Source organism: Dama dama, chromosome 19, assembly GCF_033118175.1.
Source record: "Dama dama isolate Ldn47 chromosome 19, ASM3311817v1, whole genome shotgun sequence".
Classification (NCBI taxonomy): domain Eukaryota; kingdom Metazoa; phylum Chordata; class Mammalia; order Artiodactyla; family Cervidae; genus Dama; species Dama dama.
Window position 1 is genome coordinate 49,532,533 of NC_083699.1, and position 17,181 is coordinate 49,549,713.

Below are 17,181 nucleotides of genomic sequence, written 5' to 3' on the forward strand. Positions count from 1 at the left end.
CTTTAAGAGGTCTCCCATCTAAATTTTTTTCTAAATGTGTGTGTGTATGCAATTTTGTATCTTGTTTTTTTTTCTTATTATATCCTAAGAAGCACCTGAAGTTGAATTACTTGAACACATCAATGATTAGAACATTTGGCTGTCTTTCTGCTGCATCCCCAATTAGCCTCCTCTACCCCTTCACATTCTGGCTCAGATGGTAAAGAATCCCCTTGCAATGTAGGAGACGTGGGTTCAATCCCTGGGTCGGGAAGATCCCCTGGAGAAGGAAATGGCAACCCAGTCCAGTATTCTTGCCTGGGAAATCTCACAGGCCGAGGAGCCTAGCGGGCTACAGTCTGTGGGGTTGCAAGAGTTGGACCCGACTTAGCGACGAAACCACCACCCCTTACTTGGAAAGCAACAGCTAGTTGAAGCTATCCAAGTCTTCCTGGAGACAGTAGTTTGTGAGGTCAGGAGGTGTGGGTGATGTGGGGTCATCCAGGAAGGATGCCCAGCTCCAGGCAGGACCCATCTGCATGCGTGCAACCCTGTCTGCCTGTCCGTGTAGCGCCCAGCTCCTCACTGCTTGTCCCACAAGCACTCCAGCTTGTTCAGGAGGCAGCAGCGGGTGGGTGAGGGGTCCACCCCCAGTTCCTTGTTCCCAAGATCAGCTTGGGGCTCCCGCTCTGAAATTGAGTCCTCTGGTTTCAAGCTCTCAGATCGCTGTTACGTTTGGGGTTTTGTTGGGGAGAAGTCTTATTTCTCAACAGCCGTTCTGGTCTTGAAGATGCTGACTCAGAGACTCACAAGTAGCTGACTTCAGCATTCTCTCAGCCCTTCTCCCTGCAGCCAGGCCTGCGGGAGCCGTGAGATTGTGGTCCACTTTCAGATAGGGCCTGAGGCAGAGCCAGGCCAGAGCCGGCGGGGGAATCCTGGAGAAGTTCTTCCACCTCTCCCTGGTCTTTCCATCTGTAAGAGGCTTCTGGTCCTTAGCCCCAGCCAAGACAAAGGACCGAGGGTCAGGCAAGAGGTTACAGGTTTGAGATATGTTACACGTCACAAAAGTTAGTAGTGAAGGAAACCCAACTGAGGTCTTGAAGCAGTTGAACATCTTGGTTGTTACTTTTGTGACACACTGTCATGGGAATGTGTGTGGATCCTGGGCTGCTGTTTCTCCCTCTGGTTTCTAGAGGCAAAATGACTCAGAGTGGTTCTGTCCACGGACCATTCCTGTGAGTACAAAGAGAGCCACAGGGCCATCGTGAGGGTTCCTGTTCCTTTGAGTCTCCTTAAGTGTAGACCCTTCAGAATCCCTCTGTTAACAGAACACGTGAGCATGGTCTATTTAGTTGTTTTCAATGTAATTAAAGGTTATTGTGCAAACTTTGTTATTCTTTGCTGGTTTCTGTACCCAAACAGTGCATTTCCTGGGATTTGAGTTACTCTGCTATGGTAAGCTGTTGAAATCATCCCAACCCTGGTGCTTTCAACAATCTCTGTTCTTAAATGCCTGCACTGCTTAGTCGCTCAGTAATGTCTGACTCTCTGAGACCCCATGGATTGTAGCCCGCCAGGCTCCTCTGTCCGTGGGATTCTGTAGGCAAGAATACTGGAGTGGGTTGCCATGCCTCCTCCAGGGGATCTTCCCAACCCAGGGATAGAACCTAGGTCTCCCGCGTTGTAGGTGGATTCTTTACTGTCTGAGTCACCAGGGAAGCCTGCACTGGGATATGTGGAATAATTTACTAAAAGCTTACTTCTTGGGTTTCATATATTGAGAAAATTTATATCAAATAGGATATAGCATTTTGAACAGAAATGCTTTTGGTCTTGTGATTGTGAGATCCTAGAAGTATATCTAAGTATTTTACTTCATATTTTACTTCATCAAATAGGTTATTTGGCCAATTAAGGCAATTAGAGGTCAAGGGGCAACTGCATTTTTCTCCCAGACGTAAAAAAATGGAGAGTGGCATCATTCTGAGTGGCCAGAGCCAGCATCCAAACAGAGATTCCTGGTCTGGGCTGATGGCTTCCAGAAGGTTTCACAGGGTTGTGTTAAACCTCTCCTGTTAAAAGCACCTCTGACATTATGGCCTACTTCTAGACTTACTGATTCTTGCCAAATGAAACACCTCCCATGGCAACAGTGATCCGGATATGTTTATAAAAGTGCTTCTCCCTCTGTTTATACTATTTTCTTTAGAAATATAATTTTCACGCTCAGAGTAAGTATCCTAGGGCCATCTCTGGAGTTGTGGTCCCAACTCTACCTTCTGTCACTGCACTGCAATTTCACATTCCATAAATGACTCATAGGATCTTCGGGAATGTGGCTCCATGGCAGAGGCCTCAAAAAGTACCTTTTGAATGAACCCAGATTTGATGTATTAAATTTCTCAAGAAGAAAGGGGCTCTTGGTGGGATTACTACCACTGCATGCCTCAGGTGGGAGAGCCTAGAAACTTCTTCACATCTTTTCATGTGTATTAGTCTTTATCCAGTTTCTTGATGGTTACCTGGATGCTTTTTGCAAATACAAGGAGGCACTATATATGAGTGTGAAAATTCCATCCAGATGTTGCTCAAGTTCATTTGAAAAAACAACAAGGTACCAAAATGTAGGGCTTAGTCAGTCATATAAGCAAATGATGTACCTTTCAGACTAGCCAGGTGAAACAGATGAGCTGGACTGCTCAGCTCTGGAGTCATCCAGCGTCTTGCTGCCTGAGACTGGAGAAAGCTCTTTGAAAAACTGTCGTGTAATAAGTATCTGATCTTAGTGCAGCTGCAGACACTGAGACAGTGATCTCTCACTGAGGTTGTTTCGTTTTAGGTAGAGTGCTGCATTTATCTCATTGAAGAGTTCACTGAGCATTCCTCACGTGCCACATTTTGTACCAGGTGCCAGGGGTACAGAGTTGGAATTGCTCACAGTATTGAATTAATTTTTAAATGTTTGTTGTCACTAGAATTTTCCACCCCTCAGAAATTTTCTGGGTTAGAGGAATGAGGATATGAACCACTTAAACTTTTACCTTCACCATCCAGACTTGTGCTAGATGTTGAAAGTTAAGCATGTTGGCAAGCCGTTTGGAGAACCTGCCTTGGTCCATGCTCTGGGCTCTTGTTCCAACTCTGGGAATTGAGTTTTCTTACTGCCCTTCTCACTGCTCAGATTCCAGAAATATCTAAGCAGCAATTTACCAGTGACTGTGAAAACTGGAGTAATCTGAACATTGGACCTCACTTTTCTACCCTTGTCTCTCTACTTAGAAAGGGAAGTGTGCAGATAGGAGAGCCTATGATGCGGATTCTGCACATGCTTTTGAACTTCAGGCCTGATCCAAGGTTATGGCATTTGGCTTGTGAAGGAAATAATGAAACTTTAAAAACAAAGGAAAAGTCTAAGAAAACCATGAACATGCCAAAGATAAAATCTTAGTCATGTATAGAATTGGGTGGCGTTGACTTTTTGATATTACAGAATAACACATTAGGAAATTTTCCATTCTTAGTTGAAAACAAGGAGAGACCTCTGGCGACTGAAATTGTTATTCTTAGAGCTACTTTGGTTCCCTTTTTTCAGTGTCGAGCTGTCACTGTTGAGTTTGGTCTTGATTTTGGAAACTGCTACATAACTGCTCGTAGGTCTCTGCTGCTCAGTGCTTTGGGTGGGGTGCAGCAGGATTGGATGGAGCCCTGTTTTCCTTTGGGGTAAGCATTCTTGACTGTCAAACACTGACCTAAGAACTCCACCCAGATGTAAACTCTCCCTGCTATCTGAAAGTTGCTCTAAGTGAGTTCAACCTCCTGAAATTTTTTGTTTTGTTAATGAAAGGTACTGGGGTCTGTGAGCCTGACTTGCATCAGAGTCATTTGACTGACACTGTGTTGTGGTGAAGGAAGGCACAGTGTTTATTGTAGGTGCCAAGCAAGGAGAATAGGCAGCTCATGCTGGAAAGACCCTAACTCCCCAAGGACCTTCAGAGAAGAGTTTTTAAAGACCACATTAGGGGTGATGATTGCAGGGGGCCTGATCAGCTTGTGGACATTCTTCTGATTAGCTTATGGTGAGGTAGTAGCATGATTTTTTTTTTTTTTTTTGGAATTTCAACTGGTCTGGGGTCTACCATCATCATGCAGTCAACTTTCTCTACTTGGTGGGGGCTTTAGTTTCTGCAAAACAACTCAGGGATATGAGTCAGGATGTCAGTAGCCCTTGAGGAGGAGCTAAGGGTCCTTGACTTGGTTTTATGGCTAAGCTATTATTTTGTTTTTCTTGTCTGCATTTCTTTGTTTCTGCATTTTCTCACTTCTCTGATCAAATTTCCTCTTTGGAACTTGGGGAAGGCCTCAGAGGAGGCTAAAGTTTTCTACAAACAAGAGTCAGAGGACACGGGGCAGGAGGAAGGTCTATCCCTGGAAGGCCCCTCGAACTTGTCCTCTGGACATCTTCCTGAGCCCTTGCCTATTGTCCTCTGACCCAGGGGACGGGACCTCCTATCACCCCAGTCCACAAACCCCAGCCCAAAAGTCTTGATCGGGTGACCCATCATCCTTAAGCTAAAGGAATATACTTCTCAGGTTGCTATTTTATGTTGTTTGACATTGCAGTATTGGCCTTTAGGCAAACATTGTTAACAATGCAAGGAGAATCTACTTTAACACACTTTATAGTGTCTTGAGGTATTTTTCCTTGGGAACACACTGAGGCTAGTTTGTACTCTCCATAAGCAAGCATAAAATAGTAGGATTATTTGCACCTCCTGTGTTTCCTGCTGCCAACACACACACACACACACACACACACACACACACACACACTGGGTCAGCTGCCTATTACCTGCAACACACACAGTGGGTCAGCTGCCTATTACCTGCAACACACACACACACACAGTGGGTCAGCTGCCTATTACCTGCACTGACCATTTGCATTGTGGGAAACTGAGGCCCAGAACCTGGACTAAATCACTTTATGACTCTTGGTTATAGATTCAGACTTGGAGAACCTTGCAAGTAAATAGTTAACCTCCTTGTTTCTGCTGAATTTTGCTCATTTTGATTAGCTTGAGACCCTTCCCAAATCTCTCTATTACCAGTTCAGCCCTTCCTGCCACCACTCAAGCATGCAGCCCACAATTTTCCGAGTCTTCCCTAATAAGTGCACTTTATTTTGGTCAAAATTTTAGGAAACATTTAGTCTCTGTTTTGCTAAGTGAGTTTTCTCTGGGTTACATAAGGAGAGAGCAGACCAGGCTGAAGGGCACACGTGGACCAAGAGACCAGCCGAGGTGCCCGTCTTTTTATGACTGTTACTTGATGAAAGGCACAGAGTGTTCCTCTTAGTAGTCAGTGAGTGTCTGGCTATTGTTATTGATTAGACTGGACCCACTTTTCCTTAAATGAACCTTTGTGAGCCTATTCTAATTTATAAAATGCTCTTGATGTGAATGATCTCACTTGGTTGTTTTCCTCTACCGGGAGTTGGAGGTAGCTGTTACTGATCAGCCCTGTGGGGGAGACTGTGGCTGAGAAGATTGGCATGTTGGCCACGCTCCCCTTTGGTGGTTGGCCCAGAGCCTTGACCTAAGAAAAGCCCACCTACCCTAACCCTCAGGGGATTCTTTTCTCTGGGCAGCTGCTTCCTGCCATCTCGTGGCTTGGCTGGGCTTCTGGCAGCCAGGCTTCAGCATGGCCCACTCATGTCACATTCCACACCGACTCTGTCCATTGAGAGTGCTGCTCCAGGCTCTGGACAGTGGCCAGCTGAGGATGGAATATGGCACCTGTTCACCAGCCACAACAGCTCGACAGCTTCCCAGGTTGAAAATAGTCACCCTGTCATCCTGTCGCAGTGACCAGAGGAAAGGGGAGAGAGTTCACGTCTCCCCAGACGCAGTTGGTATTTCCCCACAGGTGCCTGCCAGGCAGATCAGGCAGGTTAAGCCAAACTCAAGAAGTTGATCTGGGGCACCTCTGTTTCTTTTGGCCACAGGCCTTCAGTTTTTCTTTCTGAGTCAGCATTCTTGGGGGCCTGTGAGGACTCTGGTTCATTGCATTCAGCTGATTACAGACTTCTTTGAAACTGGAAAGGTGAGTTCATTAAGGAGCTCAGGATTTTCCGTCTTCTCTCCATGGCCTTAATCTCCCTGTAATTGATAGAGTTGGGTCAGACACCAAGGCCTTTCCTTGGTGCCCTCGTGTGAAATGCAGCAGTAATAAGAGGGACTTAGCAGCTGGGCGTCAGCATGGAGAAGTCAGATGCTGCGACCAGGAAGGCAGCGATGTCCTTTGAGAGGGCCCTGCTGCTTTTGACAGTAGAGCCTTGACTTTCTAGCCAGTGAAAGTGACAGTCACTCAGTCCGGTCTGACTCTCTGCGACCCCATGGACTGTACAGTTCATGGAGCTCTCCAGGCCAGAATACTGCAGTGGATAGCCTTTCCCTTCTCCAGGGGATCTTCCCAACCCAGGGGTCAAACCCAGGGGTCAAACCCAGGTCTCCTGCATTGTGGGTATCTTCGTTGCCAGCTGAGCCACAAGGGAAGCCCAAGAATACTGGAGTAGGTAGCCTATCCCTTCTCCAGAGGATCTTCGTGGTCCAGGAATCAAACCAGGGTCTCCTGCATCACGGCGGATTCTTTACCAACTGAGCTCTCAGGGAAGCCCTTTCTATTTAGAGCTGTCATCTTTAAGTAATCTTGAGGTTTGGGAAAGCTTAGCTTAAAGCAGCAGCATCTTGTTAGCTTAGTATTGGTCGCATTTTACTGCTCATATGCAGAATACAGCATGCAGTCCGGCAGATGAGGGCAAAGGGTGAGGGGCGTATCAGGGCCTCACCTATTGGAAAGCACCATCAGCTGAGCTTGTCAGGGCTGGTTCATTGACACTAAGCCAAGAACAGAGGAGCAGCCGATTCCAGGACTGAGGATGCATCATTGTTCACATCTCTGAAGAGCCTTTTGCTGGAGAAATCTGAACAATGTGCAGGCACAGTAGTGAGTGCAAAGCCTGTGACTTCTGCTTGAGCACAGCCATGTGTTGCCACAGGAAAGAGAGTTTCTAATTTTTATTTCTCATGTCATCCTGAAGTCTCTTGTGTTCCTTGGGCATTTGTTGAGAATTTGAAATATCTCAAGAACCATGTTTAAACATCAATAATACTCCTTTTCCTTTTCTAATTTCCAGTATCAGATATCTTCTCCAGGGTTTCAGCCTTGTCCTAATGGCGTTCACAGCCGCCAAGAGCCAACAACATATTCTGAGCATCTACTCTGTACCTGACACCATGCTAGGCATTGGGCAAGCAAAAATAAAACACCATTTTTGATTTTGTATGGGTTTGCAGGCTAATGAGATGAGTCATATGAGGAAACAAATATATCTGTGTGATAAGTGAGGTATATTATACTCTCCCTGTTAACTAAGTATTCTATTTGACTTAAGAACATGCTCAGGACTCTTTAAGGAAAAAAAAAAGGAAAAGAGAAACCCTTAGCTCCCGACCCCCCTCACTGTGAGCTCCTCTCCTCCATACTCAGAGCTGTATTCCTCAGACCATTTGTCTGCACCCACCGACTTCACGAATTACCTCCCAGGCAGCCCTCACCTCAGTCCAGTTTGGATTCAGCCCCACGATTCTACCAGAACAGGTCTTCCAGGCCCCAGATGGCTGTGTCCTGCTACGTCTAAGCCTCTCAGCCCTCGTCTTGACCTGAATGTTGAATAGCAGCTGACTGTCCTTTCAGTGCCGGGGTTGTCTGCGGCGCGGCTTAGCCATCTGCTCCTCTGGAGTGTCTCTTGGGCACTTCGCCCTACCGACACCTTCAGTCACCCTCATGTTGCTTGGTTGCTCAGACCTGCTCCCAAGCTCCCTTCAGCTTTGCGTGTCTTAAATGCACCTGTCTCAGGACGTTTCAGACTGGTTTCATGATCTTCGTCCCAGCCGTGGTTCTCTTCTGATGTTCCTTATCTCCCCCCTTTCATCCATCTGTACAAGCCAGAAACCTGGAAATCACCCTTTTTCCTATCATCTCCTCAACTCCTGCATTCCTTCTACTACCAAGTCCGTCTACTCACCTCTTCTGTTTGAAATTCGTCTTCTCCGCATCTGTGCTACCACTGTCCTAGTTCGTCTACTCCCCATACTGCAACCAAAGCAGTTGTTTAATAAAAACAAATATATGCTGCAAATATAGAAAAAAACAAATATATACTGCAGCCAAAGTAATTGTTTCAAAACAAAGATATGCTAAATTTCAGCATGTTTCAGAAGCGTGGAGTGGTTTGGAATGGCCAGAACTTGGGGTGCTTGGGGGCACAGGGGCAGCTGAACAGACTCGAGAGGTAGGCCTTGAACAGCCTCGTATGTTGGGACAAAAGTTTAAATGTGGAAGCTGTGCTTTTGGTGGTGAGGAGCTGTTGAAGAGTTTTAAGCAAAAGGGTGTCATGACATAGTTGACAGTTTAGGGAAGTGATGGAGGAGGCCACGTGGACACTGACTTGGGGAAAGGGCAGACCACAGTGTGTGTCCTCAACCAGGAGAATGCTGCAGTGTCCAGCTGAGGCACTCAGCCTCCCTCTCGGGATGGGAGTTTATTGTCCAGCCATTTGGGGTCTACGGGATAAATTCACGCTCCTCAATCTAGCCCTCAGGCCTTCCTTCCTCCACAGTCGTCCTTGCTCCCTCCCTCTTTCCCTTCTGTCTGTTTATATAAACACTTGCCTGCAAACACACATGCCTACAAACACACATGCAGACAAACAGACCCATGTCTAGCCCCTGGGTAGCCATTCTCATCCACCTCTCCTTTTCAAATACTTCCCCTCCAGGCTGCCCACTCTCTCTATTCATCCTCACAAAGGAATGCATCCTATTTTTTGCACCCCAAATGCCTTCTGTCCTCTACTATTCCAAAACCTGTAGCTTAGCCTAGAGCATGTCCCAGTCTCTCTCTGCTCTGACCTGGAATAGCAAGTGTCAGGGGAGGGACGGGAGAGCCCACCTAGTTACCGCCCTTGTTCACATAGAAAAACAGAGGCCAAGAGTGATTTAATGGTCAGTGATTGAAAGGGCCAGCCTTGGGGATGGGTCTGTTGCACATTATTAAGCTATAAAATACCCTGGGTCACCTTGGACATTTATCCTGTGTATCATTTTAATTGTTATGACTTAGTCATGACTAAGTCACGACTGGGCTGGAGAGGCAGTACATGTAGTGGTTAGGGCTCCAGAGTTAAACAAATGTGGTTCCAATCCCAGCCCTGACTCCTACTTGCTTTGTGACTTTGGATAAATTACGTGGTTTCTCTAGGCCTCATTTTCCATACTTGCAAAAATTAGGGTAATAATTATACCAGCACATAGGGCGATTGGGATTGTTAATGAGAACATTCAAATTAAGTGCTTAGAACAATGTCTGTCCTATTGTAAGTACCCCCCAAAATTTCTCTATTAAAGAGATTTTAATGACTTGATGTCTCAGTGAAATTAGAAATTTCTTACAGGCAGTACATGATATAGTTCCTGTAGTGCACGTTAACAGAGAATTCCCCCAATCCTGTGAGATAGATGAGCCACTGCGCCTCTTTTATTGATGAAGAGGCTGGACCGCTGCCAGAGCCAGCAGGTGGCTGGGAGAGGTTGCACAGTAGCTCCGTCCAGAAGAGGCGCCCCCAGCTGAGGGGTTCCCAGTCGAGTGGCAGGGTGGGGCCGAGTGGGTCTGAGGAGACTCTCTGTAGAGCTGGCTTCCGGGTTGGTGTGGAGCAAGGAGTGCTGTGCTGTCTTTGGGAGGAGCAGCCCTTAGTTGGCAGGTTCTCCAGTCAGTAACTCATCCTTGGCAAGAGCAGGCTGTGTTTACAAGGCTCGGGAAGCCCGTGGTGAGAAGGACACAACCCCTCAAGAGCAACTTCTCTCCTGCCCCTGGAGGTTTATTTAGCTTCCGCTGAGGTGTCCGGAGCCAGGCCAAGATGGCTCACGCGGGAACTGAGGAGATGTCCTGTGCATTTCCGTGTTTTCTATTTTTTCCAGCACCAAAAGCCAGTGCATGGAGGGGAACACTGAGACAGTGGGCGGGGCCCTTCCCATGGGGACCAGACTCATGACATGAAAACACTCGGCTGTTATGTAATCCTAACCTGCTCGTGGGCCAGGCGCCAGGAAGAGTGCCTCTCAGGAGGGTTTTCCCCTTCCCAGCCCCGGACACAGACACAAACCCTTTAGAAGCCTGTGTGTGTGTTTGGCCACATGCAGAGCAGCCCAGATCTGGCCGTGGTTCACCATGGAGACTGTGTGAGTGCCAGGATATCTGTGTCCATGTCCTTCTGCTGTTGTGTCCACAGGCTCAGAGAGCGGCTCTGAACGCTGGCTGATGCTAAGGAGGGCAGGGCTGTGTGCGGTCTCTGGCTCCGCAGTGGCTTGGGATCCCCCAGTCACACAGACACCGGGGGACTGGAGGCACACAAAGCTCTGAGTTGATTGTCCTGCTTTTTTTAAGACGGCTGTTGGAGAGTTCTAGATGCTGTGCCCCGGCTGTCACCCGGAGGTGTCCACACCGCAGACAAGGCCTGGCTTCTGTGGCAGGGAAATCGCCCAGATGAGCGGAGGTTTTCCAGCCCACATCCCTTCTTTTTCTTTTCTCTCTTAACCACTTCCTGTTTACATGCTGCCCGTCCTGGGAAGAGTGGGAGAGAGAAGAAGGGGAGATGACGTGCAGACAGAGGGCTGTGGGAGGCGAGGTGCTGGGGGCTGTGAGGGAGGCAGAAGCTAGAGTATATTCTTGCGTGAGGGAGGGATGCTGCCAGTGGGAGAGAAAGAGACAGCAGTGAGGGACGCACCCTTCCAGTCCAGGGAGCTGAGCGCTGCCCTCCACTCCTCAGCCTGGAGAGGAGGGGCTGCAAGCTGATCAGCGAAGGAAGCGCAGTGCGTTCCCAAGCTGGATGGAAACTATTTTTGGACCTGCTATGGAGAGAGATGATTTGTACCCCTAGCGTCTGACGTCTGTGGTGACCCTTGCTCCTGGGCTGGGCCAGGATGGGGAGAAGACACCCGCTTCTGTTTCTGCCCCGTCCCAGGCTGGCTCCTTCCTTCTTCTAGCCCTAGGGCTCTCATGCAAGTTCCCTGAGGTCACCCCAGGGCTCTCTTGGGTCTCTGCAGACTGGAGTCCAGCTGGGAGCCGAGGGCCACATGTGCTCTGCCTCAGATGTCCTGCTGAGGCTAGAACTGCCCCCCCCCCCCCCACACACACACAAACACACAAAACAGGACCTTTGGCACCATTGGGTGTCAGCCTCCACAGCAAAGCTTGGGGGTCCAGCGGGCAGTTCCACCAAGCCCTGAGTGTTCTCTCTTTGAGCTGGATGTGGATTAAGTCACTTTCTGGGAGCTTCTAACTGTGGAAGTCTTTTTTTTTTTTTTTTTTTTTTCTTGGCTGTGCCATGCAGCTAACCAGATCTTAGTTCCCCAACCAGAAATTGAACTCAGGTCCCGGCAGTGAAGGTGCTGAGTCCCAACCAGTGAGCCTCCAAGGAGTTCCCTAACCCTGGCAGTCTTTGATCCAAGCTCCCAGAAAGTGTTTCCTCTCCCAACTCTGAGAACATCTGCTCCAAGCTTCCCTTCCCTCCCCTCCCTTTATTATGATAGTGACAACAATGATGAAGCTGCTGCTAGCTAGCATTAATTGAGCACTTTTGTCATTTAGTCGCTAAGTGGTGTCTGACACTTTTGTGATCCCATGGACTTTAGTCCACCAGGCTCCTTTGTCCATGGGATTTCCCAGGCAAGAATACTGGAGTGGGTTGCCATTTCCTTCTCCAGGGGATCTTCCCGACCCAGAGATCGAACCTGTGTCTCTTGCTGGCCAGGCGGAGTCTCTACCACTGAGCCACCAGGGAAGCCCATATGTCAAACACTAAGTGCTTTATACAGGTTAAGTGATTGAACTCATAACAGCAAGCCTACAAGGGAGACATCTTTATTGGCCCTATTTTATTTTTTTAAAGAGTGTTCTAGATTTTATTAGAAGTTACAGTTTATTGAATTTTTATTTTTTGGCTATGCTGCATGGCATAAATGCAGGATCTTAGTTTTCCAACCAAGGATGGAACCCATTCCACCTGCAGTGGAAGCACGGAGTTTTAACCACTGGACTGTCAGGGAAGCCCCTATTGGCCCTATTTTAAAGGGAAGAAACCAGCATGCAGAGGGGTTAAATATCAGTTACCTCTGGCAAATAGCAGAGTCAGGAGGCAACCCAGGCTCTTTGATTTCAGAAGCCACATGTTAGCCACCATACTCTACTGCCTCAGTTTCTGCATGTTTCCTTGTATCCCTGCTCTGTTGCCCGTCACCCATGTCCCATGGTGTGTTTCCTCCCCTTCACCCTTTGCCTCATGCAGGAATGTCCACCCCTCCTTTTCCTGAGGACAAGGGGCCTGGTTGTCTCCTGTCTGAGTCAGTCACCCTTCGCCTGGCAGATCTTTGCTTTCCACTCCCTTGAACTCCCCCGCCCTTTGAAGTTGTGTCCTCCCACTGCACAATCCCCTAGTTTTTCTCATCCCCGTCTTCTGGTCACCCCTGCACAGTGCTGTGACCACTGTCCAGAGCACTGATCCTTGCTTGCTCCGCTCCAGGGGCAGCCCTGTGTCAGCTGCTGCAGTAGGGCCTTCATTTGCAGTAGCATCAGTATTTCTGACAGACACTCCCATTGTCCACATTGACAGATAAGGATGTGATCATCAGTCAGGTTTAGGGATTTGCCCAAGGTGACATAGCCAGTGGTGCAGGATACACTTGAACATGGTTCACACACTTGAACAAGTATGCACAGCCCCCAGCCCTTCATACAGCTGATCAGGGTTATCCTGAGCTCCTCTGGCCACGGCCCTCACCCCAAGCTGTTCAGTCTCCCTTCAACACCCGCCCCCCTCCGGTTCCCCCTCTCAGTCTCTTTCTGCTGTGATCTCTTTAGAGTTTGTTCTTCCCTTGATCCCTCCACTTGCCACCAGATTTTCTCTTTTCTGTATCTTTCTCTCTAATCAGAAGGATGCTTAAATATCCCCTCTTTAAAATCCCCAACCTCCTTCCTCCTCATCTCTTCCTTTCCCTGAACAACTGGATTCCTTGTGGGAGCTGCCATGCTCTCTGTGGCCCCTACCTCACCACTTTGTCACTGGATTCGACCCTCACATCCCACTGCACTGTCGAATTTGCCCTTGTTGGCCTCTACAGAGCACTAGCTCTGGCTGGGGCTTCCTCACAGGCCCCCCTCCCTCCTCTCCAGCAGCTCCTTCCTGCCCTCTTTCATGGCACCCCTGCCTCTGAATAGCCTGTATTCTACTTTATCAAGGGAGACAGGGGGCTGCGTCTTGGCCTGTGGCCCACACAAGCACCGTTTTGCTGATGGAAAGCTGTTGAATTCTGTAGAGCTGAAATTCTGTATAAATAGACACATTTACAACTTCCTGTCCATTTAGCTATCAATCATTCCAACAAAGGTACTAATAATAACTTGCACATGTAGCAATTCACAGCCTACAAAGTGCTTTCACATGCCCTTCAGTATCCCTATCTATATGTAATGAAAATATTTTTTACGTCTGCAGAGTATTAAACAGGCATCATGAAATTCAGCACGCTCTGCCAAGGTGCTGGGGAAGTGTTATAAATGAGCTCTGTTATGATGAGGAGTCCTTGCTTCGGCCCTCTGGGTGCTGTTAGCCAGCATCGTGTTCCTGTTCCCCATGCAACTCTCCTGGTGATAGATGGTTATTGAGCCTGGGGATGAGACTCAGTGGCCCTTGTCATTTTAATAACACGTGTTCCTCCTAGGGTGTTAGGAGAGGCCAGGGTTGACCAGAGGATGTGGAAATCTGCACGTGTGGGTGGAGGGAAAGGCAGGTTGAGGCCTGACTGCAGGATTTGAGATGTTTGGGTTAGGATACATTGTGACCAGATTTGCATGGTCTGTAACTCTCTGCATGGGTCCCGCTTTCTGAAAGAGACATGGAAGCTTAAGCTGAGATGGCAAGTGGCTGTATCTTGTGTGCCAGCTCCTCTAGTTGGGAGACCATCCTTGGAGGACGGTGTCGAGGATGATTCTGAGGCTAATCCTGGGCTCCCTGGCAGAGACTCCCCTGATTAGATGGTAGGATCTGCCGTGGGAGTGAAGGAGGACAAAGTGCATGCACGCCTCTCTGCTGTAGCTGCTTTACACTGTCTTGGGAGGCAATGGACCACCTGATGGACAAACTGGGGCCATATACGGAGTCCCTGAGGGCAGCACTTAGGCAGATTCAGCCATTTCACCAAGTGTGGCTTCTCTCCTAGTTTGACTTGCTGGGACTTTGCGTTGGAACTGGCAAATGTTTGAAGTCAAAGAGCCCCATGGATGAAGACTTTCCAGGGTCCTGTGGCCCTCCGTGGCCCCCACCTGCTGGCCCCCCGACTAATGGCACAGCTCTTTGTGTCCTCACTCACAGGCTCTCTGCACAGTGTTTCCTCCTCTCCATGTCCTTGCTGCTCAGGTGCTGGCGGGGCGGCTTCCGAGGATGGCGTCCGTCTCTGGCCGTGAGTCCTGCCCCTCAGCACAGAGCCACGGTGACTTCCGGTGACCACCAACTCCTAGTCTCTCCTGCCCGTGACTCCTGACTCTACTCACACCCCAGATCCAGGACACACTCAACTGCTTTGACCTTGGGCTGGGTTTTGGAGCTCTCGGGTTCTCATGGTGTCAGATGTGCCCGGGGCAGCTGGGTTTACTTGCCAATCAGCAGTCATGAGGGAAAGCACAGAGCAGTTGGCAACTTTGCTATCTTCTCATTGAGCAGATCTTTTCACATGAGATGCTCAGTCACAATGGGGAGCAAGTTCCTCTTTCAACACACACATACCCACACTTCACCACAAAAAAATAATATACTACCTCTTCTCCAAACCATTGACAATTTAAAACAGTGTGTTAGGTTACATCTGGTTCATGTTACATTGCTGCCAAATACAGAGTAAGAGGGAAAACAACACTTACCAGGTCAAACAAAGCAAGCAGCCCCTCTGGCCTGAGTAGTGTCTTTGCTGCTTGTAAATATGGCACCAGCCATACCTCTCCTGATATTTTTGCCTTATGGGATTCTGTGATGTACAGGCCATTGGAGAGGCCAGAGCTAATGAAAAACCTACCCCTGAAGTGCACTGATACCTGCAACTCACTTTGAGATGCATTTAAAAATATATGGATGGCTGGAAGGAGGGAGGGATGTGTGTGATGGAGCAGCAGCTAACATGCTGACGGTGGAAGAGCTGGTAAATAGGTGGATGTTCACACTACAGTCTTTTCATCTTGGCTGCAGGTTTGGAATTTTCATAATAAAGTGTTGGGGGGAAGATTACCCTGGCAGTGAACCATTTTAATTTAAAACAGGCTCCTGACCAGTGTGGTCCCGAGGCCGAGGCGAGTGAGGGAGCTATCTGTGTGGATTGGATCCATTTCGTTTGGGAAGACTTCCCTGTGGAGGGTGGTTTCCTGCCTGCCATGGTTGTTCGAGGATTGGTGGAGAGGAGGGGTGTGCGGGCCTCCCTCCCTGGAGTGAGCTGTGTGCTCGGCTCCCCACCCCCGCCACCACCCTGTAACCTTTGAGCTGGGGGTGCTGCTCTCTCCTGTGGCCCACACACCACACACCGGCTTCCAGGCAGTTAAACTGCACTCCGCAGCCTCCTCCTGGCTGGGCCTGGCTTTCCTCAGCTCTCCCAGAGGGCTGCCATATGCCTCGACACTGCCTGTGAAGTGGGGGGTGGGAGTGCTGTTCCCAGTGCGGTGTCTCCAGGGGCTCTGCATCCCTGGGCTGTGGTCCTGATCCCGCATGTGTGTGGGGGTGGAGGGGGGAGGCTTGTTGGCTCCAGATGGCCACACTTGTCTCCAGCAGGTCCCAGGAACTACAGTGAGGACTGGGCAGAGAGGGGGACAAGAAGGAAGTAGGGGTGAAGCGGCGCTCTGAAGTTAGGTCCTGACCTGAACTGTGAATCACACTTGCTGGGGGTCTCACAGAAGGTGCTGAGATCCAGCTACCAGGACAACTGACTCAGGAGTGGGAGTAGAATGCAAGCCCTCCCCCCACATCTGACGCCATCCCCTATCTGTCTGGTCTCCTGCTAGTGTGTCTGTGGATTCTCAGTAAATACAAATTCTTGGTCCTTTTGATATCAGTCTTAGCAGAATGGCATGAGAAAGGAAAGTATGCTACAGTAGTAGTATAAAGAAGACTTTAAAAAAAAAATAACTGCCATTTAGAGCATTACTTTCTGCTGTGTTAGCACAGAGAACAGAGGATCCATGAACTGTCAGGCCCCCCTGGAGGCTGGCGCTCCCCATACTCCTCACTGCCCAGCAGGTGCACACACAGTCCTCTGAGCCCAGCAACCCCCTGCTCTTGATGCCTGCAGAGCATGGAGGGGATGCCCGGCCCCTCCTCCCTTGGAGGCTGTGGAATGATCGGGTCCCTCCTGCACAGGGGAGCTGGTTCTCCTTGTGATTAGGGCCTATTCTATCTCCTGAGAGGCTGCAGATCCTCAAGTTCAGACTGTGGGTTCTTGAGCCATACTCCTGGTCTGGGTCCTGGCTCTGTGGCCACCCCCAACGCTGCTTTGTCCTTCCATGTGTCATTTTCATCACTTGTGAGCAGGGGATGGTTGTAAGAATTCCTCAAGTTCATGCTATACAGCCTGACACGTACGTAGTGAGTTCAGTGTTAGCTGCTGGCGTCCTTGGCACCTGCTCCTGAATTGTTCTGCTCTGGGCCACAGCTCTGGAACCAGCATCTCATGAGACTCAGGGACAGTGACTGTGTGCGTTTCCATTGCGGTGTGACAGGTTCCCACAAATCAGTGACTGAAGACAACTCCAGTGTGTTCTCTGACAGCTCTGGAGGTCAGAGTCTGACATGGTTCTCCCTGGCTACAGTGTCGGTACCAGGAGGGCCACACTTCCTGCCAAGGCTCCAGGGAGGGTCTTTCCCTCACCTTTCCCATCTTACAGAGCTGCGCTCCTTGCATTCCTGGCTCCTTGAGGCCGCTGCCTCTGTCTTCAGAGCTGGCAGCACAGCGTCTTGCTTCTCCTGGCCATGGCCACCACCTTCTGCGGTCAGATCCCCCTTTGCCTAACTCCTATATGGAACCCTTGTGATGGCACTTAGGGCCCCAGGAT

General features: G+C 49.2%; 1 protein-coding gene across 1 annotated transcript in view; it reads left to right on the forward strand.

The window, feature by feature from the left end:
• Positions 1 to 17,181, forward strand: part of ITGB5 (integrin subunit beta 5) — a 108,599-nt gene that overhangs the window by 82,031 nt on the left and 9,387 nt on the right. The gene's annotated exons all lie outside the window — the stretch shown is intronic.